The sequence below is a fragment of the Mesoplodon bidens genome (genome assembly GCF_964165515.1).
Source record: "Mesoplodon bidens genome assembly, chromosome: 8".
Lineage (NCBI taxonomy): Eukaryota > Metazoa > Chordata > Mammalia > Artiodactyla > Ziphiidae > Mesoplodon > Mesoplodon bidens.
Window position 1 is genome coordinate 82287464 of NC_138165.1, and position 26452 is coordinate 82313915.

At 37.1% G+C, this 26452-nt stretch overlaps 1 protein-coding gene and 1 pseudogene across 3 annotated transcripts in view; both read left to right on the top strand.

Annotated features, from left to right (window-relative positions):
• The window catches only part of PARD3B (par-3 family cell polarity regulator beta), a 1049764-nt gene that overhangs the window by 185416 nt on the left and 837896 nt on the right, over positions 1-26452 (top strand). The gene's annotated exons all lie outside the window — the stretch shown is intronic.
• Positions 2282-2954, top strand: LOC308621594 (large ribosomal subunit protein P1-like; annotated as a pseudogene). Its single transcript has one exon. The product of its transcript is annotated as a large ribosomal subunit protein P1-like (transcript).

Genomic DNA, 26452 nt, shown 5'->3' on the forward strand with positions numbered 1-26452 from the left:
TTATTAAATTGATAATTTTCCTCAAATTGATCATATATAGATTTAGTGCGACACCAACAAAACTCAGCAAGCTTTTTTTTTTTTTTTTGGTAGGAATTGATAAGCCAATTCTGAAATTTAAATGGAAATATAAAGAAGCTAGAATAGTGAGAACAATTTTGGGAAAAATTGAAGAGAACTTACAGTACCTGATTTCAAGATTTTCTTAAGCTACTTATGTAAAAACAGTGTGATAATGACATTAGGATAGAAAAATAGATCAGTGAATAGAACTCAGAAAGAGACCTTCTTTATGTCTACTAATTTTTTATAAATGCCTCCACCTCTCAGGCAATTAAGTTGGGGAGAGGATAGTCTGGCTAGTAAACGGTGCTAGTAAAATTGGATATTTATATGCAAATACAAAAACAACTCTATCAGTGTACAAAAATTTATTTTAAATGGATCATAGATTTATGAAATTTCTAGAAAACATTGGAGAAATTTTTTTCAATTTTAGGTTAGACAAATATTTCTTACCATAAAAGAAAAAAATGATAAATTGGACTTACTATCTGGCATATACACATAACTCTTATTTTATATAAAAATTCATCCTAATTAAAAAATGAGCAAAGTACCTGAACAGACACATCAGGAAAGAAGATATAAAGATAGCCAGTAAGCACATCAAAAGGTGTACCAAGTCTCTAACCATTAGAGAATTGCAAATTAAAAACTACAGTGAGGGCTTCCCTGGTGGCGCAGTGGTTGGGAGTCCGCCTGCCGATGCAGGGGACATGGGTTCGTGCCCCGGTCCGGGAAGATCCCACATGCCGTGGAGCTGCCGGGCCCGTGATCATGGCCGCTGAGCCTGTGCGTCCGGAGCCTGTGCTCCGCACGGAGATGCCACAACAGTGAGAGGCCCGCGTACTGCAAAAAAAACAAAAAAACAAAACAAAAAAAAAACTACAGTGATACCCCTATACTCATTAAAACAGCTAAAATTTAAAAAGTGAAAATAGAAAGTATTGGTAAAGGTGCAGAACAACTGGAACTCTCACACATTGCTGGTGATAATTCAGAAAATGGTACAATCATTTTGGAAAACAGTCTGACATTTTAGGTTAAACCTATGCTTGCTCAGCCATTCCATTCTTAAGTATCTACCGGAAAGAAATAAAACACATGTTCACACAAATACTTGTATGTGAATGTTCATAGCAACTATACTCATAATAGCCCCAGACTAGAAACAACCCTACTGTCCATCACTTGGTAAATAGATGAACAAATTGTGCTATATTTATACAATGAAATTCTACTCAATAAAATGGAGCAACTCTTTTTTACACGCAGAAGAATGGGTGAATCTAAAAAGCATTTTGCAAAGTGAAAGAAGCCAGACACCAAAGACTATATACTGTAATATGATTCCATTAAATGAAATTCTAAAAGGGCAAAACTATAATCATGCAAATTAGATCAGTGGCTTCTGGGGGGTGAAGTGAGGGAATTAACTGCAAAGGAATAGGAGGGAACTGTTCGGTAGGCATGTTCTATATCTTGACTGTGGTGATGTTTGCACAACTATATACATTTGTCCAAACTCAAGCTTTACCATTGAAATGGGTGAATTGTATGTATATTATTCCTCAATAAAGCTGTTCAAAAGTAAGAATGTAGTTGTGCTTGAAAATAAAAAAGGAGAGGATTGAACAAAATGAAAACATAACCCCCAAAAGAAAAAACAGAAAGACAGTAGTCTGCCAACTACACATTTAGGAGGAATTAACAGCGTTTATAAGATTATTTTGAAAATCCAAAAGTAGCAATTAATTCAATCAAGAGTCATCGATGCTGCTAAAAACCATTTGGAGAGGTTGTAGGAAAACAAGACATTTACAAAGATTGCTCTGCAAACTGTTGACTGCTTTTATTGGCTAAAATGTGCCTTTCCTGTGGCACCCATGCTTGTCATCAAAATATGTATCACCAGCAGTAGGTAACCTGAGCTTCTTGATGTGCACCTCAATGAAATGTTCTTGCCCACAGTACTTAAATGGAATCTAAACCAAGCTAAACTCTAAATCTAATTTCCAATTTACAGGAAATATGAGGGGTAGAGGAACACATTCATTGACATAAGTAAATAATTTGCCCGAATTCTAAATATAGGACATTGTACAAGACAGTTGGACTGGACTCTTCAAAGACTTACATCAGAAAAACCCAGGAGATCCTTTTCCTCAGCTTCCGCTAAGGTGCTCGGTCCTTCCGAGGAAGCTAAGGCCGCGTTGGGGTGAGGCCCTCACTTCATCCGGCGACTAGCACCGCGCCCGGCAGGCACTGCCTAGCCCTCGCCCGCACCATGGCCTCCGTCTCGGAGCTCGCCTGCATCTACTCGGCCCTCATCCTGCACGACGATGAGGTGACGGTCACGGAGGATAAGATCAATGCCCTCATTAAAGCAGCTGGTGTAAATGTTGAACCTTTCTGGCCAGGCTTGTTTGCAAAGGCTTTGGCCAATGTCAACATCAGGAGCCTCATCTGAAACATGGGGGCAGGGGGACCTGCCCCAGCAGCTGGTGCTACACCAGCAGGAGGTCCTGCGCCCTCCACCACTGCTGCCCCAGCTAAGGAGAAGAAAGTGGAAGCAAAGAAAGAAGATTCTGAAGAGTCTGATGACGACATGGGCTTTGGTCTTTTTGACTAAACCTCTTTAGTAGCACGTTCAATAAAAAGCTGAGTTCTTTGCAAAAAAAAAAAAAAAAAAAAAAGAAAAAGAAAAACCCAGGAGAACTAGTGAAACAATTGTAGATTTAAAGAGTCAAAAAAGACAACCAAATGCAATGTGTGAAACTTGATTGGATTCTGATTAGGTTATAGTCATAATAAAAGAAAAGTTATAAAATATATGAAAGATACTTTAGGGCAAATGGGAAAATTTGAAAATATGAATGGGCCACTAGACAAAATGGAATTTCATTGACTTTTTGTGTGATGATAATATTGTGGTTATGACCAGAATGTTCTTAGGAGAAGCATGGTGTAGTACCTGTAGTCTCCAACTTACTTTGGTTCAGAAATAAAGGAATGATACACACCAACACATGGATGAAGCAACTATCGCAGAACATTAGTTAAGTTCAATCCAGGTAGTGGTTATATCAGCATTCATTTTACTCTTCTATGTGCTTAAAATTTTTGATTAAAAAGTTGAAACATAAGATCTGTACTCTCCATTTTGGAAGCAGAGTTCTGAAAAGTAGTATGTTTCAAACTCTGAAGCTTCTAGTTCTTAAAAGACATGCTCAGTTAAGAAGACACATCCCTCTTTTTCTCACTTTTCCAAATCTCAGATCCATAGTGTAGTAAGAGGGGAATATCTTTGAATTTCTTCATAGAGGGGAATGTCTTTGAATACTATAATTAATTTTTTTTTCAGAAACTAACATTTATTTTTAACTTAGCTTAATTAAAGAAATCGCAGCAAGTTAAAGGATAGACTTTAAAACTTTAACCTCATCAATTCCATATAGAAAAGTAGATTTAAAATCCAAGGCTAGTTGCTGCCTAACAAATTATCTCAAACTTCACTACTTAAAACAAGACCAGGTTATTAGCCCACAGTTTTGTAGATCAGCAGTCTGGGCAGACTGAACTGGTTTCTCTGATTAGGTTCTCACAAGGTTGAGCCAGGCTGAGCTCTTACCTGGGAAGCTCTGTTGGAAGAATTCAGGTCATGGGGGTTGTTTTGGTTCTGAGGTCCTTCTGTCCTTGCTGGCTGTCAGCCAGGGGTAGCTCTCTGATCCTAGAGGCCACCTGCACTCTCTCTTACATGTTCCCCTCCACCTGCAGACCAGCAACATCAAAATTTTTTTTCATACTTCACCTATGACTTCCTCTTCTGCTACCATCAGGAGAAAACTTTCTGCTTTTAAAGGACTGGTGTGACTAGGCACACTAGAAAATATCTTAAGGTCAACTGTGCCATAGAACATAAAATAATTATAGAAATGATATGTCACCGCCTGCATAGGACCCACCTGTACTCAGAGGGGAGATTATACAAGAGTGAGTATCACTGGGATTATTCCCAGAATTTTACTTTGATTTCTAGGAGATAAAATATTTTCTGTAATGATAAATTACCTATTTTATCTATATTTTTAATAATGGAGAAACATTTTGATTACAAAAATCTTTTGGTTTTGATATTATGTAAGAAGGAAGGCATTTTTAAGAAAAAAAAAACTTCTCAGCTCTATTCTGTAATCCTAACGCATATAGAAATATGAACATTTTAAAAGAAATATACAGTGCTCTGTAGTTCTTTGTATAGCTTCCCTAAAGTTTAATTCTTCTTAAATGTTTACCACTTTTTTTTTCAAAATTGGTCTATATTAAATCAAATCCAGCTATAACATTACTGCTAGCATGCTCCAAATATCTATTCCTGCTAATGAGCCTACCCAACCATAATAATATAAAACAAAAACCAGTTTGTTATGCTTGTGGATTCAGTGGTTCAAGAATTCCAGTGGGCCACAGAAGGGATACCTTGTCTCTGCTCCATGATGTCTAGGGCCTCAGCTGGGAAGGATTCTACAGTCAAGGGTGACTTGAAAGGCTGAACCCTAAAATCATCTGGAGGCCTGTTCATTCTCACATTTGTATCTGGGCTGTGATGACTCCAAGGTTGGGCTCAGCTGGGACTGTCAATCGGGGTGCCTACACACGCCCTCTTCAAGTGACTTGAACTTCCTCATAGGATGGTGACCTCAGTAGTCAAATTTTTCATACATGACAGCTCTAGGCTCCCAGCACAACTGAAGTGTTCATCTAAAAATTGATTTTTCACATTTTAAATAAGATATGACCCAACATTATTTTCTGTGTTTGATAGTTGGCATTTTGTAAACTATCTTAAAGTGTGTTCTAATATTCTAAGATATGGTTTTGTCTCCAGAGAAAAAGTAACTATGACTTCTATATTATAAAATTTAGATTCTTAGATGGATGGAAAAATATATATTACATATATATATTAATCATAGCTAAATAGCATTTTTACTTCATTTTGAAATAATTGGCACAGATTTGAATAATGGATAGGTTTTTTTTTACCATTAAGAAGATTACAGCATAATTAAATATGATAGGGTTTGCTATGTTCCTGTGGTAGCACTAATGAACTACCTAATGTTAGAATTTTGTAGAGAAGATACCTACCAGCTTTTGGAAATAGGAAGGTAGGAAATTAAATAGTGATATAAAAGAAAGGGAAAAAAAAGATTTTATAGAATCAAATTATATTTCCCCTATTCTTGGATTTCTTACAGAAAGGAAAGGGAGAACTTGTTTTTGTGTTACCTAGACTGAGACCTGATGATACTGGGTTCTGTATTTACTCCTATGAAAAAACCTCAGGAAATTAAGACTCCATTCACATAAATCTTCATGGGTCTTGAGCTAACAGAAATGTGTTAGAACAGCCACCTGCCATACAAAACCCCTGATGATACACCTAGCTCATTATTCAGTATTTCCTGACATTTGTAGTGTTTTGTTTAAGCTTCAAGCCCCGTATTCTCCCACTATCCTTTGGGCTATTAAGACTGTGTTTATTTATTTTTATTTTTTAAATTAAAAAAATTTTTTTTGCAGTACACGGGCCTCTCACTGTTGTGGCCTCTCCCGTTGAGGAGCACAGGCTCCGGATGTGCAGGCTCAGTGGCCATGGCTCACAGGCCCAGCAGCTCCGCGGCTTGTGGGATCCTCCTGGACTGGGGCACGAGCCCGTGTCCCCTGCATCGGCAGGCGGACTCTCAACTACTGTGCCACCAGGGAAGCCCAAGACCATGTTTATTCTTACTAACTTGAGAGAATAAATCTCCAAGAATCTGCTGGGTTGACCTTCCGTTTTTGCGTTTACATTAGGCTTCCTGACAATTAGCAGGTACAATGTAAAGTGGATTTAGGGGGCTTTCCCAGGAGGGACATAAGCCATGTGGCTCCAGGTAAATCCTGTTCCTCCTCCCAACCATTACTGTTCTTTCTCCTCATTATGTACTGAGCTTCTGTGAAAACCACTCTTTTCCCAAGGAACACCTGAACTAGAATAATAGGATTAAGTGATGTTGAGGACACTCAGAGTCCAGAGGTTCTCAACGTGGTCTGTGGATCCAAGAGCTTCAGTATTATTACCTGGGAATTTGTTACAAATGCGTGTTCTTAGGCCTCAGTCTAGTTCTGCTTACGCCAAAACTCTGGGCTTGTGTTCCAGCAGTCTGGGTTTTAACAAGCCATGCAGGGGATATGCATAAGTCTAATAACTACCGTGTAAGATTTTTGCAGTTGGTGTTAGCCTGTAACAAATTCTGCCACCTGATTCTTCTGCATAAGTATTATCTGTGTAAAAGACAGTATTATTGGGCTTCCCTGGTGGCGCAGTGGTTGAGAGTCCGCCTGCCGATGCAGGGGATACGGGTTCGTGCCCCGGTCTGGGAGGATCCCACATGCCGCGGAGCTGCTGGGCCCGTGAGCCATGGCCGCTGAGCCTGCGTGTCCGGAGCCTGTGCTCCACAACGGGAGGGGCCACGGCAGTGGGAGGCCCGCGTACCATTAAAAAAAAAAAAAAAAAAAGACAGTATTATTTTAAACAGTTATCTGTATTACATACAAGTGTTTGTGTATATAGATATTGACAAACATTTTTCTTGATTCTGCATATTAATTAAAAAAATATGCCTGCAGATTTTGAGACAGAAGGGCCACATAATGAAGAGAGAAGTAGATCAGGGTAGAACTCTATGGAGCTGAAGATTGAAGGACAAGCGGTGGAAAGAATGTAAAGAGAAAGGGGTGGAGTAGGACCTAGGTATCAATATTTAAATTGTGCTGGGAGCTTAGCTGAGGACATCATCAGAGCAGCTGAGTGGGAATACAGCAGAAGCTGATGCTGTGCCATGTTGTTTTAGTCGGGACTGTTCCCTTTCAGGCATAAGGGGAGGTTGATTCGCTGTCCTTTGCTTGGTTGATTCAATCTCCTGACTGTCGAGAACCACCCTTGCTTTCAGCCCTCTGTAAACTCACTCCTGCAGTAAAATAAGATGACTTTTTGATGATTGCTACTTTTGCCACAATTGTCACTAACTTTATTACAAAACTGTATGCCATCCATTATAGCCCTGAAATGTATGATAGTGTTATAATATGTAGAATGCAGTTGTTAATACTGTTAGTTTAAATGTGGAGGTGGTGTCCATCTAAAGAGAGGCATCAGTTGCTTTCTTCAGGAACATAATAACATTGTTTCACAGAGTAGGAGATTGCACTTACATTGTTTCCACTTACAAAGCTTTTTCTCAGATTTTGTCTCTGGAATTCCACACTTTGCAGTAATTGAGAAGCAGCATGCTTTGAGTAAGTTAACCCTGTTTTAAATTTATTTCTTCATTGATTTTTTGGAACGTGACTTAGTTATTCATAATATTTTTAAAGACTGTGCTGAAATTATCTTTAGCTTTTGTATATGTACCCATAGTAGATGTGCAGCAAATACTGGTTAAGAGAATCAATGTTGGCTTTGTTAATTTAGTTTGAGATTTTTTGAGAGCTGCTTGGAAATAGGATTTTTTTTTTTTTTTTTGCTACTGCTCTGTGTTGATTTTTGTTTTATATTTTTGTAGTTAAATATTGATCTCTTTTTTGAAATTCGTAATTGCTTATAGATTTTTTAAGTTGATCTTTATTTTATGGTTCTTTGCTCTAAATGTTCCACTTAATTTCAAATGGGAAGGATCTTAAACAACTCTAAACTAGGATAGACTGCATGTACATGTCTTGAAAAACGTGCTGTTATTAAGTTGTGTACTATGGCATTTACTGGTAAGGTTTCTCATCATGTGCACATGGAAGGAAAAAAATATCTTGCTGTATTGCTTTCACGGCTTTGTACGAACTGGCAAGGACTTCACCAGACTTTTTTTTTTTTTAACTAGAAAACTCATTTGGGCTTCTGACTTTCTTTTTATTGTTTCTCCCCATAGCTTCCTAAGTGGGCTTTCAAGTTGTTTTTTTCTTATATATCATCATACTCTTCCTTTCCCACACATTCTCACTCTTAATTACTCTCATGGGTCTCTCTACTTAGATACCACCTGTAAGGTACTCTTAGACCATTGTCAGGTTCCTTCCCGTCCCCTTCACCTGACGTTTCAGAAGGGATAGTATGGATGAGGCAACAGAGAGCGTGAAGTCCTTGCTTCTTTCATTGAGAAGTGCTTGGACTCTTCGGTTGTAATAACTATCAACTAGGGCTGTCTTAAGCACAGCCTTACTTCAGGGTGTCTGACAGAACCCAAGGGCAGGCAATTATAAACCTGGACCTTGCAAAGGGAAGTAAATTATCGGGAAGGCACGTGTGGTGTCTTTTTCTATCCCTATGTCTGCTCCATTCTTTTCTCCACTTTGCAGTTGGTTTTGGAAAGGATAGCTAAACCAGAGTAACTGAATTCTAAAATTACCTTCTTTCTCAAGACCAGGCCTGACTGAATTAAGATCTTTGTACCAGTAACCAGAAGAGTTACTCAGATTGGCCCGACTTGTATTACATATCCCCCCCACACCCAACACACTGTGGATAGGATTGGGGTTTACAGTAAAATTCAGGGTGGTCCCTCAGTAGCCCTATTCTACTGTTAGGTCATATCTGCTCAGATTCAAGCTGGGCCAAAACAAAGAAAGAAAACCCAGGGTTTGCGGTTTAATTGATATAAACCTTTTGAATTTTACATCACATTTTCCTAACGATTGATTGCCAGTTTCAAACTGAGAGCTCTTGTCTTTCAGGATGGGAGAGACAACTGAATGTTTTTAATCAGTGAGGAATGAGAAACTGAGAGGAAGCAGCTGAAAGAATGTGAAAGAGAAAGTTTAATGGCTGAAGCAAGGTCCAAGGGGATTCAGAAAGAGAGAAGTCCAGGGCCAGTCAGATGTAGCTGTTGGCCTTGGACAGAAGAGACAGTGTTATCTCAGACCAGGGAGGATCAGGATGACTGCATGTCCAAGTTTGGAGAGGTGGCAAGCTTAATTCCAGAGTAGAGGCAAGGGTGCCAGATAAAAGTGGTAGGATGGGATGGGACCTGAAAGAAAATGGTGATGTGTATGGTGACTGAGGTGTGGAATAGAGCCATGAGTGAGCTAAAAGATTTCTGAAGCTGAAAATCCAATATCTGTCCAGGGGGTACTGCTGTGCTCCACTCTCCCCAGAACTTGGCACTTGCCCTTCAAAAGCAGGAAAAACAGGTGACTGATTAATCCAGGGTGGGCTGTTCAGTCAGCTACAACAGAACAGAAGGACAAAGTTTGAGAAAAGATAATTATCAAATGAGAAATTTGAAGTTCTGAGTTGTGAGGTCCAGTCTGAGTAAGAAAGGAAATGAAAACAGGAAGGGGGTAGAAACTTTGGGGACCTGGAAAGCTTTGAAAAACATCAAGGGTCTTCATGCTCCAAGCTCACAGGTAGTAATAAAAAGAGGTTGGAGGATAGAAGATGGAATTCCAGTGCTGATGATGTTGGAGCAATGCCAGGGTCCAAGTCATGGCCATTGACCTTCTCTTGATGGTCACTCCTTTGGAGAAGGGCAAGGAACTTGAATGTTGGGGCTCTTAAATGGGCTGTCCATGTAGGCATTAATAACAATAGCTAACATCTCATGGCCACCTATTCTGTGCTGAGTATTGTTACCAATTTTGCATATATTTATAATAATTGTAATAATCCTGCAAGGTAGATAATATCATTTTACCCATGAAGAAAGTTGAGCCAGCATAAGTAATGTGTTCAAGATTCTATCTATAGTTGTTAAATCCTGGAGATGGAATTTAAACTCAGGTATGTCTGACTGTAAAGCCAGGACTGGTCTGCAGTCCTTTTTTCAGTCCTTTTTTCTTTCTGTATTGGAGTACCTTTTCAATGAGGCATAGGGAAATTTTGATCTTACAGTCTTTAGGGCAGTGGTGCTCTAAAGTTAGCATGCATTTGAATCACTTAGAAAGCTTTTTAAAACACAGATTGCTGGACCCGACCTCCAGAGTGTCTGATTCTGTAGGTCTGGAGTGGGCCTGAGAATTGCATTTCTAAAAAGTTTTTTTTTTAATTGAGATATAATTGACATAAAACATGATATTAATTTCAGGTATACAACATAATGATTTAATATTTGTATACATTGCTAATCTAACAAGTTCTTAAGTAATGCTGATGCTGCTGGTCAGAGCCCTCACTTTGAGAACCACTGCTCTGCAGCCAGGAAGTAAAATGAAACTGGATAAATATTTAAATAGTAATGCTAACAGTCTAAATTAGGGGAAAGGCTTAGATTACTTTTTTCAAAAATTTCTTAGTTATTTTTCATACACCCATGTCCTCATTAACAAGCTAGTGGTGGAGAGTGGGTCCAAAGCTAAATCTCATAGGACTTCATTTGTTTTGTTGTGAAGGATCATTTGTTCCTAGCATACTTGATCATTTGCATGCTTATATTGTATTGGGTTGGCCAGAAAGTTTGTTTGAGTTTTTCCGTAAGGTGTTACAGAAAAACCGAATGACCTTTTTTTTCCCTTTTTATTTATTTACTTATTTTATTTTATTTTATTTTTTGGCTGCGTTGGGTCTTCGTTGCTGCATGCAGGCTTTCTCTAGTTGCTACTCTTTGTTGCAGTGTGTGGGCTTCTCATTATGGTGGCTTCTCGTTGCGGAGCTCAGGCTTTAGGTTTGCAGGCTTCAGTAGTTGTGGCATGTGGGCTTCAGTAGCTGTGGCACGTGGGCTTCAGTACTTGTGGCTCATGGGCTCTAGAGCGCAGGCTCAGCAGTTGTGGCGCATGGGCTTAGTTGCTCTGTGGCATGTGGAATCTTCCTGCACCGGGGCTTGTATCTGTGTCTCCTGCATTGGCAGGCAGATTCTTAACCACTGCGCCACCAGGGAAGCCTCCGAATGACCTTTTCGGCCAACCCAATAATTTTGTGTACTTGAGCCTACTGATGATATCAAATATAAATTTGATATAACCTATGTCAAATTCACAATTAATTGGAATTCTAAGATTCCGCAGGGAATTTTTTGTTTTCCCCAAAACTGATCTGTTAATTATCTGAAATGCAAAAGTGCAAAGATTCTAGCGTCTGTCTTTAGAATGGTAATACCACCGTGGGCCATTTGAATGTAAAACGAGTAATTTCTCCATTAATTCAGTGTTTTAAAGACATGGTTTCTAAGGGTATTGAAATAGAGAGTTCATTTTAATGACTTTTTCTCCACAGTATCAATAGGCCTTTCCTATCAAGTTTTGGTCTAAGAGAATAATTTTGGCATATTGTAATAACACGCTTACTGTCTAGCCTTGAGCTCTAAGAAATGCTTTATGGATTTTTTATGGCTGTCTCACAATATTAGTAAACATTGGGATCCCACGAAATCAATTGTGTTGTAATGAGACCACAGAGTAGGCTTTATCTCTTTTTTATTCTAAAAATAGAGCCACTCTCGAGACCACCTTATAAACTAAAAAGAGCAAAGGGGTCTGACTTATGTTTTCCTTTGATTCTTGGTATGGTTAAAAGATAACCAAGAACACTTGTAAGAACTTTGTATATTTACCTGTTAAAAACATGTGGGTTAACTGTGCTTGAGAAGGTTCTATTATAATACCCTCTACACAAATAGCTGATAGTTGATACAGTAACTTTCAGAACATAAATATTAATTTGTGTCCAGCTGATAATCTCATATAGAGTGCTGATGGCTCTGAGTTTTCCTTTTTAGACATTATTTTAATGCCTAATAAGATAAAGTTCTACATGTGGAAAATATTAAAGTAATTAAAACATTTGGCTTTTTTGCATATATTTTCTAAAATTAACTGTCTTGTTAACGCTCATCTCTCTTGTCTCTAATTGGGTTGAAATGTGTGAAAGAAAAAGAGCTTTGATATGGAACTGTTTTTCAAAGGATGGTTCCCCTGTGATACACATAAAGGAGGTAATAGATATAGCTTTGAAAAAGTCTCTGATGTCAACATTTTTACTTAGGTGGCACAAGATTTAAATAAGAAATTGCTACATGTCAGTAACTAAAGTTTCTCATGTATCATTGGAAATTAGAGTTAAAAGATGATGATCCAATATCTGATTCTGGAGAAATACTTTTATCTTATTTCTTTAAAATAGTCAAAGTATCATATAACTTGCTCATAAAGAAGGGGGACTATAGTAATTTGCTTTTCTAAAGACAGATAAAGATTATTATTTCCTTATTTCAAGTGTTCTATAGCTGGATGGTTTTGACTGACTTTAAAATTGCTAAAAAGAATTAAGAAAACAAAATTGTGTATAATATCTGAATCAGATTGAAGTACTATAATTTGAGTAACTCTTCCTAAGGGTTCACATTAAAAAAAAAATTCTTATAGACCATCCTTATTCTACAATTTCACCATAGGCAAACACCCAGTATATTGAGACAGCTCTTACCGTCTTTTGAAGGTTGAATTTTACATAAAAACAAGGTTATATTGTATGCCTGTGGAAAAATTAATATTCATTTCTTTCCTATCATCCTGTGAATTTTATTAAAACTGCTACCACCTGTCAGGGAGAGGCAGAAGAGAATCACAATGAAAGGAATTGATATGGAAGTAACTTTCTGAAGGAAAATAGAAGCAGTTTTTTTTTTTTTTTTTGTATTGTGCTATGTACCATTAGGGTCTTGGCTAATCACTATTGCAAAAGTCTGAGAGGATTCACAGTCTGAAGGGCGGAAGGCAGGGGCATAACGAGGTTTGGTGGAGTCTGAAGCATATATAATTTGGAGGGTTTTCTTTAAGGAAAAGCAAAACTCACAAAAGTATTTTCCTTAGGAAATTTATAAAAACCTGAGACTAAGTGAAAGCATCAGATTCCCTACCAGGGCCCTGAAAGGGTCAGTGACAGAAGGGGCCCTTAAGTTTAAGTTTTACCAACTTCAAGGTAAGTACTGCCTTTGGGGCCAAAAGGAGGAATATAGGTTTTGCGTGTGGGCAGGAGGTGACCTCCAAACTTCTGTCCAGAACTGGACATATGTTTCAAACTCCACAGCCAATTGAGGAGATGTTTTACTTTTGCTGCAGAATTTCCATCTCACCTTCTTCAGTCCTGGTTTCCAAAGCATCTACCTGAAATGTGGAATCTTCAATGAAAATTACTGAGTAGATATTTTTTAGTTGCTCAATTAGGAGTTGACCAAAATCTAGCACTTGGCCCATGTTGCTGAAAATTGAGAGAAATTGTGTTATGGATACGGTTGGCAATTTATTGAATTTTTCCATGTTTTAGTGTAGTAGTAGTAAGTTAGCATACCAGCAAGCAAAGTACCTGAATGGCATTACCCCTAAGGAAATGTGATCATTGACTTATAGTTTACTGTTAAGTGTTTCAGAGGCTCAATGGGAGAACCATCTGTTGGAACAGTATTTCTATATCGCATGTTATTACATAATACATACTGTCCCTCAGATCTCACCTGTCAAGGATTGTGTATCCCTCTTGTTGATCCTGATGTCTAGTGGCCTTACTAGATATCTGCTTAGTGACACAGACAAGTGTTGTGTTAAAAAATACAGGTTTTAGAACTTAAAATATTTGGTAAGCATAATCACCATACACCAGGGTTACTTTCTCATATTCATCATAAAATATTCAGAAAATATGCTAGTTTTATGTATTCAGAAATAAAGATTATCTTTAAAAGGGTGGATTTGGGAGCTAGCCCAATGGCTCTGAGTGTATAAGTTGCTAACTCTGTGCCACTGGGCAGTCTTTATGTGTTTGTGTTTACATTTTCTCATCTATAAATGGGGGTTTCCTAAGGTTCTTATAATGATTAAATGGTATAATAAATGTGGGGTGCTTGGTGAAGTGTCTGGAAGATAGTAAGCACTTCTAAGTATTTACCTATTGCTGTAGCTGCTGTTTAGCCATTGATTCAACATTATGCAAGTACACATCTGATAAATTCCTACTTTTAGTAAATGAATAAAAATTGGTATCTTTATAAGCCTGAATGTTTTCCCTTATCACAAAATGAGAACTGTGTAACACAACCTATTTTCATTTTTGCCTTAGATATCAGTAAGCTTAGAGCTAAATTCATTATTCTGACGGTGTAATTTGTTCAAGTCTGAGAACAACTACTTTGCTTTCTTCAGTTGATCTCTATTCTCTTTGATCTTTTAATTTCTAATTTTATACCATCTTAATCAATAAATCACTGCCAAGCCTTTTGGCCTGGGAATAATTTATATAAAATGGTCTATCTCCCATTCTCCATTAACATCTTTATCATGTTCAGTTGCACACAGTTCTCATTGGCGTGGTTTTAGTGGTAGCATGGATTCTTCCTAGACTTAGGAAAAGTGGTCCATCCTGCACACCATCTTACATAGTGCACCATATAGGCTACGTTTCCGTGTCATATTTTATGACACAGGTTTGAAGAGCAAAATGCAAGTTATCATCTGCTTGCTAAATGCATAGGCTTAGAAAATGACTTATTTTGGGGGTAACTTTTAGACAAAACCAGAAGTCCTGTTCAGTATTTTAGAGCAAAAAACTGCATAGGAGATATAAAGCACCGTTTGGCCAAAACCCTCAGGCCTTAACTTGCTTGTAGTTTATATTCAGGAGTAAATCAATCACCATTAAATGAGATTTTAGGTCTTTCTAAAAGTGAGAAATTTCCACTGAAAGATGTAGCTTGTCATGTTTTTATTACCTATGATTTTGAAAGCTGGAAATACTGCATTTTCTGTCTCTTCAGCTTTTCTTCCACATTATAGCTAGGTACCCCCAAATGTATTGAAGACTCTCAACTACTAAATATTATGAATGACTCATTATTAAAGAACTTTGTCTGCTATCTGACAGAAACAAGCCATTCTAGGTAGAAATAAAAATTTGAAGACTCACAAAGTTCTGTGAATTTACAGCTGAGGATACTGCATGTAGTTACCAGAAAATTTTTCCAACTCTGTTTTGGAAAATTTTAGCTTGCCTACAGTTTAGAAAAAATAATGTTGATCATCTACAACTTACTTAGAATTATGAATGAATGAGTGACATAGTTAAACAAAAAATCCCAGATCTGATATTGATATTTGAATAGGAGACCCTATTCAAGTATCAACCCCCATGGCCTAGTTCCAGCTGTGTCACTCAATAGTTAGGTGATTTTGAGCAAAAAAGTTAATCTCTCTGTGCCTTGATTTTTCACATCTATAAAATGAGGAGGATTGGGTTAAATGGATCTCTAACTCCCCATTCGGCTCTAATAGACTTTGGTTCTATTGTCACAAAGCAGAACATAATAAAATGCTTTATTGAAACTCAGGTGGTGCAGTATCATTCAGCATGGGTCCCTGGAATATATCCAGTGGTCAGGGATGACATTCACAGTTATGTGTATTCTGAATTATACATTGAACACTTAAAGACAGTGACCAATGTCTATAATATGCTTGTGGCACTTCTGTTCCATAATCTATGAGGGGTAATTGATGGTCCAGTCAGCTACTCTGTTTGCGCTAAAAGCAAGACTCAGTCCACCCTTGGGACCATGCTGATACAGGCATCTGTAGAATTGCTGTGGCTTTCTGATTACCCGCTAGGATTCCTGCAGTGAGACTAGCCTCTGGGAGACAGAGCCACTGTGAGACAGTTACATTTCCATTGAGAAAAATGAGTTGAGAATCTCAAAGTGGGGTCTGTGGCCTTCTGTGGTCCATTAGGGCCCAGCAAACACTCCACATGTATGTTTGGTAGCTGGGGAGGAAAAGAACAAAGAGACAACTTTGTTCACATACATCCCACAAATTTTAAATATTAATAATTGACACACAGTATAGCATATTGATATGAATAATTGTAAGAGACAATAGAGCCCATAATGATTAAGAGAGGGAACTTGGAAGCTCGTCTTCCTAGGTTCAAATTTGAGCAATGCCTCTCAGTTGCTGTGTGATTTTGAGCAAGTTGCTTAACTTCTTTGTGCCTCAGTTTCCTCATGTATAGAATAAGTATAGTAATGGTACCTACCCTATAAGGTTGTTGTGAGGACTATTGCATTATTAAATGTAAGGCATTCAGAATAAGATCTGGCACACTGTAAATATTTTGTGTTATCTATTATTATTATCATTACATTATTTCCACAAAATGTTTATGTTTTTAGTATCAGTTAAGAATAGATTTGGGGACAAATAGCTGAAAGTCCTAAGATAGAAATGACCTAAGCTGGCAGTTGATTTCTCTCTGATATTTGGGGAAAAAAAAAAAAAAAGGTAGCTAATGCCCTGTGATGTTAGGGACCAGACTCCTTTGTTTTGTTTTGACTAGTCTCAGTGGGCTGTTTCTACCTCATGGTCCAAGATGGCTGCTCAAGCCATCTTGTTTGAATTCATGCCAGGTTAGAAGAAGGATAGAAGGGTATTCCCCTTCCATTTTTTTTTTTTATTGAATTATAGTTAATTTACAATGTTGTGTTAGTTTCAAGTGTATAGCAAAGTGATTCAGTTTATATATATATATAAATATATATATTTTTTAAGTTTTTTATACATATAAATATATATATAAATATATATTTTTTCAAATTGTTTTCCATTATAGGTTATTGCAAGATATTGAGTACAGTTCCCTGTGCTTTACAGTAGGTCCTTGTTATCTATTTTATATATAGTAGTGTGTATCTGTTAATCCCAAATTCCTAATTTATCCCCCACCTCCTTGCCCCGCTATCCCCTTTGGTAACCATAAGCTTGTTTTCTATGTCTGTGAGTCTATTTCTGTTTTGTAAATAAGTTCATTTGTATCATTTTTTAAGATTCCACATATAAGGGATATCATATGTTATTTATCTTTCTCTGCCTGATTTACTTCACTTAATATGAAAATCTCTAGGTTCCATCCATGTTGCAGCAAATGGCATTGTTTCATTCATTTTTATGGCCGAGTAGTATTCCATTGTACCACATCTTGATCTCTTTCTCTGTCAACGGACATTTAGGTTGTTTCCATGTCTTGGCTATTGTGAATATTGCTGCTATGAACATAGGGAGCATGTATCTATTTGAATTATAGTTTTCTCCAGATATATGTACAGGAGTGGGATTGCTGGATCGTATGGTAACTCTATTTTTAGTTTTTTAAGGAACCTGCATACTGTTCTCCATAGTGGCTGTATCAATTTACATTGACCTTTTAAGCACAAGTTTCAGAGGTCCACATGATGATTTGGCTTACATTTTGTTAACCACTTAATAACAAGCCCACACTAAGCTTCAGAGGAGAATGTAAAGTGCTCATGAATGTGATGAGCCCACAGTGATGGCTTTGTTATTGAGAATGCGAGTGTATTGGGAAACAACTAGTATCTATCCATAAATAGTACATTTTGAAGACTGGAGTCCTCAGTTTTCTCTGTTAAGGTGTAGGTTTGTTGCTAAAATATTTATTTGCATATGATTTAAATATTTGATTTCTGTTGTAACTGTTGTGTTATTTTAATTCCTATGTACACAAAAATGGATTGATGTCTCAAATGTGATTAATTAAATGATAAAAATAGAATTAAAATATTAGCATCAGAACTCCAGTTCAAACACTGAATTTAAACCTATATAAGTTGGTAGAAGGGACTCTGGTAGTGTCATAATTTACCAGAGGCTTCTGAATAAGGAGTCATGTGAACAGCAAGTATGACAGTGAATATCTAGCATTCAGATTTTATTGGGCTGGTGATCCATTGACCCCTAGTCATCTGTTATGAACCTGTCAAAATGGTCTCTGCACTGTGAAATTGATCTTTTTCCCCCCTAAAGACAGAGACTAAAACCCTAGAGCCATCACTCAGAATTTCAGTCTTTTTTGTGACATAAGTCACACTACTACCAAGAAGCTTGTCAACTAGCCCAAACACTAATGACAAATATGTGTAGAGGGGAAGCAGATTAGTTACTGGCGAAATCCCTTTGTTAAATGATATGTCACATGTCAGTGGCCAGCAGTGCGTAAAACAGCACTTGCTATTTTGTGTACTCACCTTTTCCTCACAGTGAGGCAAAGAATTGAGGTGTGGAGACTGAATCTATTTTGGAATATATGAAATACATATATTTATTCATTTATTCACTCGCTGAACAAATATTTTTTTTAGAGCCTACTCTGTTGAGAATTGTTCCCGATGCTGGAAATATAGCAGTAAACAAGAGACAAGGCCTTTGCCTTCATAGAACTTATGTTAGAGGAAATTGTTTGAGGACTTTTAGCATTATCACTTAAGACCATGTGGTGCAGGAAACAGGAGTATTATTTTGAGAGTTCTGGTATAGACTGAACAAGGTGGGTTAGAGTTTACTGAGACCGATCAGGAGAGTAAAGCAGTTGTTTAGGCAGGGGGCAGGGCGGGCACAGCGTGGCGTTGCTTTGCAAGTAAGACTTTTACCCCAATAGTTTTCCATATTCTAGTTGATTCTCTAAAAGTCGTTTCTCGTCAGTAATATGCCCCCTACTTTAGGATTCAGGGATGAGGGAACTCGTGAAAACTGTGACTAGGATGGAATTGAAATCACAAAGTATGTATCTTAACGTTCCAGGCAAAGAAATAGAAGATTGTTTTTTCCCCCTCTGAAGAATGCTGGCTGGCTGCCCAGTGGTAAAGGGGCTCAAATGTGTTTGTCTGAAAGATGGAATAAAAACATATCCTGTTGGTAGTGGATTCATTTATTTATATTAAGTGGCTTGCTTCGTTGGTATTTCTTCATGATACTCAGTTTCTTGAATAGCGCGGCCCTACCTTTTCATGGCTGTGTTACCACCATGTCAGACATGGAGAGTAAGTTATTGGGGTTTTGAAGAAGACCGAATACAAATCTTTTTTTAACATCTTTATTGGAGTATAATTGCTTTACAATGGTGTGTTAGTTTCTGCTTTATAACAAAGTGAATCAGTTATACATATGTTCCCATATCTCTTCCCTCTTGTGTCTCCCTCCCTCCCACCTTCCCTATCCCACCCCTCTAGGTGGTCACAAAACACCGAGCTGATCTCCCTGTGCTATGCGACTGCTTTTTACCAAGAATTTAATTTTTCCCTGTTACTTTACAATTTCCTTCATTTAGGTGATGAACTTGAATGGCATAATTAAAAATCTATAGAAATGCTGCAGCAGAATATAAAGATTTATTTCTTTATGTTGAAAGAGATAGCCTTACTTTAAGTGTGACAGGTGTTTCAACTGACTGTCTGAAAGCATAGATACATGAGATATCTCTCCATAATTCCCAGATCTACATGAACTCCAAATATCCTGAACTCTGAGAGAACCCTGCCCCCGCCCCCCAAACACACCTGCATCCTAATGTTCTGTAATGATGAAGGAGTTTCTAATTTAGATGAAATAGTAAGAAAATAGACATGGAATCTGAACTTTAGCTCATGTCAGATAAAGGTACCTTAATGAAAGATTTAAGCAGAAACTCATCTGTTACTGATATGAAACTATTGTTAATTTAAAAAAATTTAATATTTGCTTAAAAATTCTGATGACTTTCTTTTGTTTAATAAGCTTGGTGTCTGTGCATGCTGAACTTCTGTTAAGTGGATCAAAGATTCCTTAAGTTTGAGAAAAACCGGTCTAGGGCTTCCCTGGTGGCGCAGTGGTTCAGAGTCCGCCTGCCGATGCAGGGGACACGGGTTCGTGCCCCGGTGGTCCAGGAGGATCCCACATGCTGCTGAGCCTGCGCGTCCGGAGCCTGTGCTCCGCAACGGGAGAGGCCACAGCAGTGAGAGGCCCGCGTACCGCAAAAACAAAAACAAAAACAAAAACAAAAAATAAGACCGGTCTAGCCAGAGGAACAGCAATAAGATGCACAAAGAGCAAGATGATGAAACTTAAGAAAAATCAGTTGGGCATGTAGTAGACAATGGCTTTTATTTTCTCACAAATCTATGGGTTGAATTGTTGTTTTGGGGGTCACTCCATCTGTGTTAGCTGGGCTTAGTTGGGGCCGCTTGGTTTTCTTCCATGTAGACTCTCTTTCCAGTTAGTCTTACTTAAAGCATGGCAGCTGGGTACCAAGATGGGATTTCCAAGGGAACTGGCCCCAAAGTGTAAGTGCTTGCCTGTCTCTTGGTCAAAGCAAGTCAAGTGGCCAAGCACAGAGTCAGCATCAGAGAGGGGATACACAGAGGAATAAATCAACCAAGTATGTTTCACTGGGATACACCAAGGAAACAGTCTACTACAAATGTGCAAGGGAGGAAGCCTCTGATTCAAAATGTTTATAATTCTGATGAAACCTAAGGACTTGGTATCTTGAGAGGTGGAATAAGCTTAAACTGTGTAAGTCTGAATTACTTTATGAATGTAAGAAGCAGGCTATCTTAGGGCTTTGACTCTAAACTTTGGCTGCATGTTAGAATCACTTGGGGAACTTTGAAAATTTCAGATGCTTAGGTTGCATCCTAGGCTAATTTACTAAAACTTCCTAGGAATTGACTCAGGCATGAATATATTTTAAGGTTCCTTGGCAGGATTCCAAAGTTCAGTCAAGGTGGAGAGTCACTATTTTAGGGATATGTTTCTGTTGAGATGGCCTTGAAGGAGGACAACCATGTCTTTTCTTGGCATCACTGATTGAGATAAAATGCTCGCCAGGTGTGCAGTGAGTAAAGGATTTTTGTTGGGCTCCCAGGTTATGACATCTTCCAGTTGTTCCAAAGATATCTTTTTGCTGAGGTATCAGCTCACTCTTATTTCTGCTCTCCTCTTATTTCTGCTAAAACAGTTCAGTATTTCCCCTTAAGTGACATTACAGCATCTCATATGGATATATCTGGTTTGAGGTCCTCCTCAGTTTTCCGACTCTGATGCTCCTGTTCCCTACTTATGTCTCCTGTAGATTTGTTACCATCCTCCTATGTCTTCATCACTCCAAACTCTTTGATTCTTAAGCCTCTTTCTGCTTTTCAGACCAGTTGCCCTTCTAAGGTCTAAACTATGTGGCAGTCTCGTGGTTGTTTCTCCTTGCATTTTTCTCAGACTAATTCTTTATGACTGCAATTGATTCATGTAATCCAACACATTTTTATTCTTTCTACAAAATTAAAACTTAAATGTATAGGTTTGTATATCTGTGGTTAGCCATACCTTTAAATTTTTATGATAACATTTCAAAATGTAATATATGTACCTGGTAAATTAAAACTTTGTACATAAGTATAAAGTAAAAAGAACAGTTTTCATGCCCATCCACAGTTTAATTCCATTAAGGAAACTATTAGTGCTTTATTGTATATCCTTCCAGAAAAGTTCTAGGTATATACCAAAAATTATATAAATATTTAAAAATATATACCAATGGGATTAAGTATAGTATATTCTAAACTTTAAGAAAAATGGAATATATCATGGAGATTTTGCCATAGTTTGGCTTTTTGATGATATATTTTATTGTATGGCTATAGCATAATTTATTTAAATTATCCCCTTTTGGTAACATTTACTCTGTTTCCAGTTAACTGTTATTTCCAATATATACCTTCATGTAAATGTGTATATTAATAGCAGGGGAATTGCTCAATCAAATAGTGCATGCACTTAAATTTTGATAGCTTCTGTCAAAGTGCCTTCCAAAGGGATGCCAATAATTTTATATTTCCATAGTAGTTTATAAAAATACCTGTTTTCCCAAATCTTCATCTACACTGGATTTTAACCAACTTTTTATGTTTGGCTTTAGTTTAGGCCCTTATTATCTCATGTGAACTATTGCAATAATCTACTTTCTCAGCTTAACCTCTACAGAGACATTAGCAGAGTGCGGTACACATGGAAGATTCCCTATAAATGTCAGAGTGATAGACTTTACTGGATTAAAGAACAGATTAGAAAATTTCTACTCGTCTTAATCACAGTCACAAAAATCCATTGTAATATAAATATTCCATGGTGCTACTTTGGAGCCATACCCCATCCTAAAATAAAAGTAGCCAAGTAGTGTGTACCAGGTGTATATATATGTTTAAAAAGCTGAACAAAGTACTAGAAAGCTACCAACAGGAATGATGCTGGTATGGTGTGTACTTTACACTTAGTGGGTTGTAGCATTTTTGAAGAATCTGTATATACATGTAATTCATTTCCTTTGAAAACTGTGTTTGAAAGTATCTTTGCTTATTTGGATTTTGTGGGATTTCCTCTTGTAAACAAATAGTAGAGTAAATGACTAATGAAAAAGATAGTCTGACACATGTAGTGGAATATTTAGGAAAGTCTGTAAAAATTACAGCTTGTATAATGAAAAACTGGCATTGAGCAATATTTTATTATATTGTAATTAAAAAGTCATGAATTTATGAATTAAATTTCATATCTGGCCTCTAGTTTTTCTTTTAATACATTGAAATTGTTTTATTAATAAGGAAATTAAAAACTTTTTGAACCTTTTAGTTTGAGGCAAATATAATTTTCCTGGTTCATTATTAAACTTATCTCTCTCTTAAATATCTTCCCTTTTTAAAAAAATTTATTTATTTATTTTTGGCTGCATTGGGTCTTCCTTGCTGTGTGCGGGCTTTCTCTAGTTGTGGCAAGCAGCGGCTACTCTATTGCAGTGCATGGGCTTCTCATTGCAGTGACTTCTCTTGTTGCCGAGTACGGGCTCTAGGCACATGGGCTTCAGTATTTGTGGCATGTGGGCTTAGTAACCGTGGCTCACAGGCTCTAGAGTACAGGCTCAGTAGTTGTGGCACATGGGCTTAGTTGCTCCATGGCATGTGGAATCTTCCCAGACCAGTGCTCAAACCTGTGTCCCCTGCATTGGCAGGCAGATTCTTAACCACTGTGCTACCATAGAAGCCCCTTCCCATTTTTTAGAGTGATAGAAAATGTGGAAAGCTGTATTATGCTTTTTAGGATTTTAAGAAATATTTATTGTACTTAGGTAAATTAATAAGAAATTATTGACTTACTGGGTAAAAGATTAGCATGTTATACAATGCCTTCCCTTTTCAAAATGTGCATTATTCATCACTGATGAGAGTGAAGTTGTATGTTGAACATGGATTCATGAAACTGAAGGTATACAATCTCTTTATGTTGAGAAATACCCAATTCTCTTCAGGGGCCTTTCTTTCTACCTATCGTAGGAGAGCTTCTAAAAGCTACCTAATTTATTGACTGTCTTAGTATTTGTACTAGGTATTTTACAGATATTCTTTTACTTAATCTTTACAAGGGCCTCTTCAAGTGTTACCACATTTTATGGCTGATTAAGCCTCCATTAGATTAAGTAACTTGGCCATTGATTACAGACTTTGTTAGGGGCAGAGCTAGGATGCAAACCTGACCCTAAGTCCACAATATATGTCCAAAATTATGTTCATGGGATTGAATTTTGGCCAACAGGTCAAGATTCCAAAGAGTTCATTTTAGTCTTCCATTATCTTCCTTAACCTTTGTGTATCACTAGAACTCCATGATGTTCCAGAAGCTAAAAAATGGGAATGGTTACATTTTATGGTTCTTATTAGAATACAGCATCATTCAAAGGCACATCATTCAGTCTCTTTGCTGAAGGAGAAGCCACCAAGATAAAGCCACCTAAGGTGAGAGCAGAAGTAGCTATTTATAATGTCAAGCCATTGAATCAGTCTTTCTTGTTGTTTGACTTCTAAGGAATCAGATTTAAGAGAGAGAATTCAGTACTATGGTCAGTTCTGGGCTGGCTATTTATTTTCCTTTTACTAAATTCTCCGACAGGTTTTCTTTGATAAGGTGAGCTTTTATTTTCTGTGTGAGAACTACAAAAAATAGATTTTCATAGTTTCTTTAAAGTGTAATTTCTTACCATGATGACTTCGATCATTTTATTACAGTTGAGATGTATTAAAATATTTTTTAAAGCTTTGTTTATAATGTTTAAGACGGTTTGTTCATCCAGTTTTTGTATATAAGACAAGGAATTTTTCCTTATTTCAACTTTAATGAAACACTATGTTATATACTTACTTATCTGGCAAATAGTTATAAGCCTTGTTTTAAATTTTGTGATGTTTTGAAATAGAGCATTTGATGTAGTTATAATGTCAGTTACATATATTGTCCTCATGTTATAATATCTACATGAGTCAAGCTTTCAGTTTCAGAAATCTCCTGTTTACTCTCTCATGCTCCTGGGATAGACGCTGTCATTGTCTTTATTATCTGAGGAAAATGTCTCATCTTGCCATCAAGCCCACAACCTTCATTTTTAATCAGACAATGCTTACGTATTAAAGATCGTTCTAAAGCTGAATCAAATAAATTTCTAGAAACTCAAGAGGCAGGATTTACACTTATTTATATAATGACAGAAGTCCACTTAAAATTGAGCCTTGAAACATCTGTAAATACTCTTTGCATTGAATTAGAAATCTGTATGTTCATTTTTTTTTAAGAAGTCAATTCCAGCAATACAGACATTGGAATTTTAGTTTATTTCTTTTGATGTTTTGGATCAGACAGTGACTTTTTTTCATTTGCTATTGCTTTTAATGTTACATATTTTCTTTAGTATGTTTATTAGGAATCTTAGCTGTCAGCTGCTTCTCTTGCTTTAGTTGACAGGTTCCCTGCACTCCCCCCCCCTCCCGCCTTTCATATTTGTTGCCACCCTATAGCATAGCTATATGATTTCTTCCTAGATAGGCATCTCTTAACTCTACTTACTAGGGGCATCATGGCCTGGAAAGTGCATTTCACTGTTGACAACACTTCTGCTATTCTATCCAGTTAAATCTGATCTAGCTAAAACAAAGCCAAAATACTCCCTATGTAGTTAGCACATACAGATTAAGTTTACTTTGTGTTTGTTCTTTTAATTTAGCTTTATGGATTAAAGACTTAACTCTATCTGAATATTTTGAGTAAGTGCATTCTTCAGGACTGACGCATAGGCAACTTTGCCTGGGTAAATTGGTTTCCTGGCTAGATTAGCAAAAGACCCAAAATTCTTCAAAATATACAAGTTATTTTTTTCCCAAACATATGCTAGTTTCCAGTGAACTGAAGAAGATGGATTTTACAGAAAGTAAAATTGATTTTAAAAGGATTTTAGGTCTTTATGAACTTATTTTTTTTAAAGGAGATAAATAGTACATTTTTACTGTCAATAGTAGAAACTCCTGATTGATGCATAGCCTGAGTTTTTTTTTTTTCTCCAAGATATTTCATGTGCACATAATGTCATACATTGAGCTCTGAAGAATATTTGTAGCACTCTCAAGGATAATACCCCTGCTTAAATATTGAGTCTCATGGACTTGGTGAAAATACATACATAATAGTATACAACAGGCTATTTGTTTTTGTTCAGTATTTATGTACTTATAATGTGAAAGGATAATGTGTATTGGTTATTGATTAGACCAACTTCTATTCTGCGGTTATAGAATAATTTATTTTTCCATCTACATAATACTTAGGAAATGAATGTTTGGCCTATATCTAAGATATTTGCTTTTCTAGCAACTGAATTTCGTTTTTTGTGTGAAGATTTCTTCACAATTTTGATAGGTTTTACTCTAAGAACTTTTTTTAAACCTCGAATAAATGGAGGAACATACCACACACCTGGATGTTGATACTGAATTTTATAACAACTTAAATCTGGGAGAGTAGGCTACCTGATCTGCCGGCTGAATTTGGCATGCAGGGTGTGTGTGTGGAGGTGGGTGTGTGAATTTTTAACTTAAATTTAAAATATGTTTGGATATGGCAGACATTCTGCAGCTGCAAAAGTCAACTTCATTCTGTCTCATGTAACACTGTCTTGCTTTGCTCATTTGTATTACCTGCCTCGCTTCTAGAATTAGTTGAGGTTTTGACAATTAAAAAAAAATCAATTTAGGAAGATCTGATGCATTTTATGTAATTCCAGTTAATCTTCCAGTGGGATTTGATGGGGGAGGAGGAATGGATTTAAAGGTCATCTGCTGGACCATTTTCTGGGTTATAGAGAGAAAGTTAAATGGAGATTTACCACCAACCAGCTTATTTTTGTTGTTGTTGTTTTGATTAGCAAATTGAGTTTTAACTGGGAAAATAACCTACTCCATAGGATTTAACTGGTTTGACTCTAGGGTAGAATACAAGTGGGTAAATGTGTTCCTCTGGGTGGATGGTGATTGTGCAGTGAGTTCTCAGTGTGTGCTCACGGGAACGGCATCAGTATCACCTGATAACTTGTTTGGGGGAAAAATACTCAGCCCCACCCAAAATCTATTGAATCAGAAACTGGGGTGGAGGCCCACAGTTTGAGTTTAACAAGCCTTGCAGGGCGTTCTGATGCTCTCTAAAATTGGAGAATGATTGGTCTGTTGAATCTTCTTAC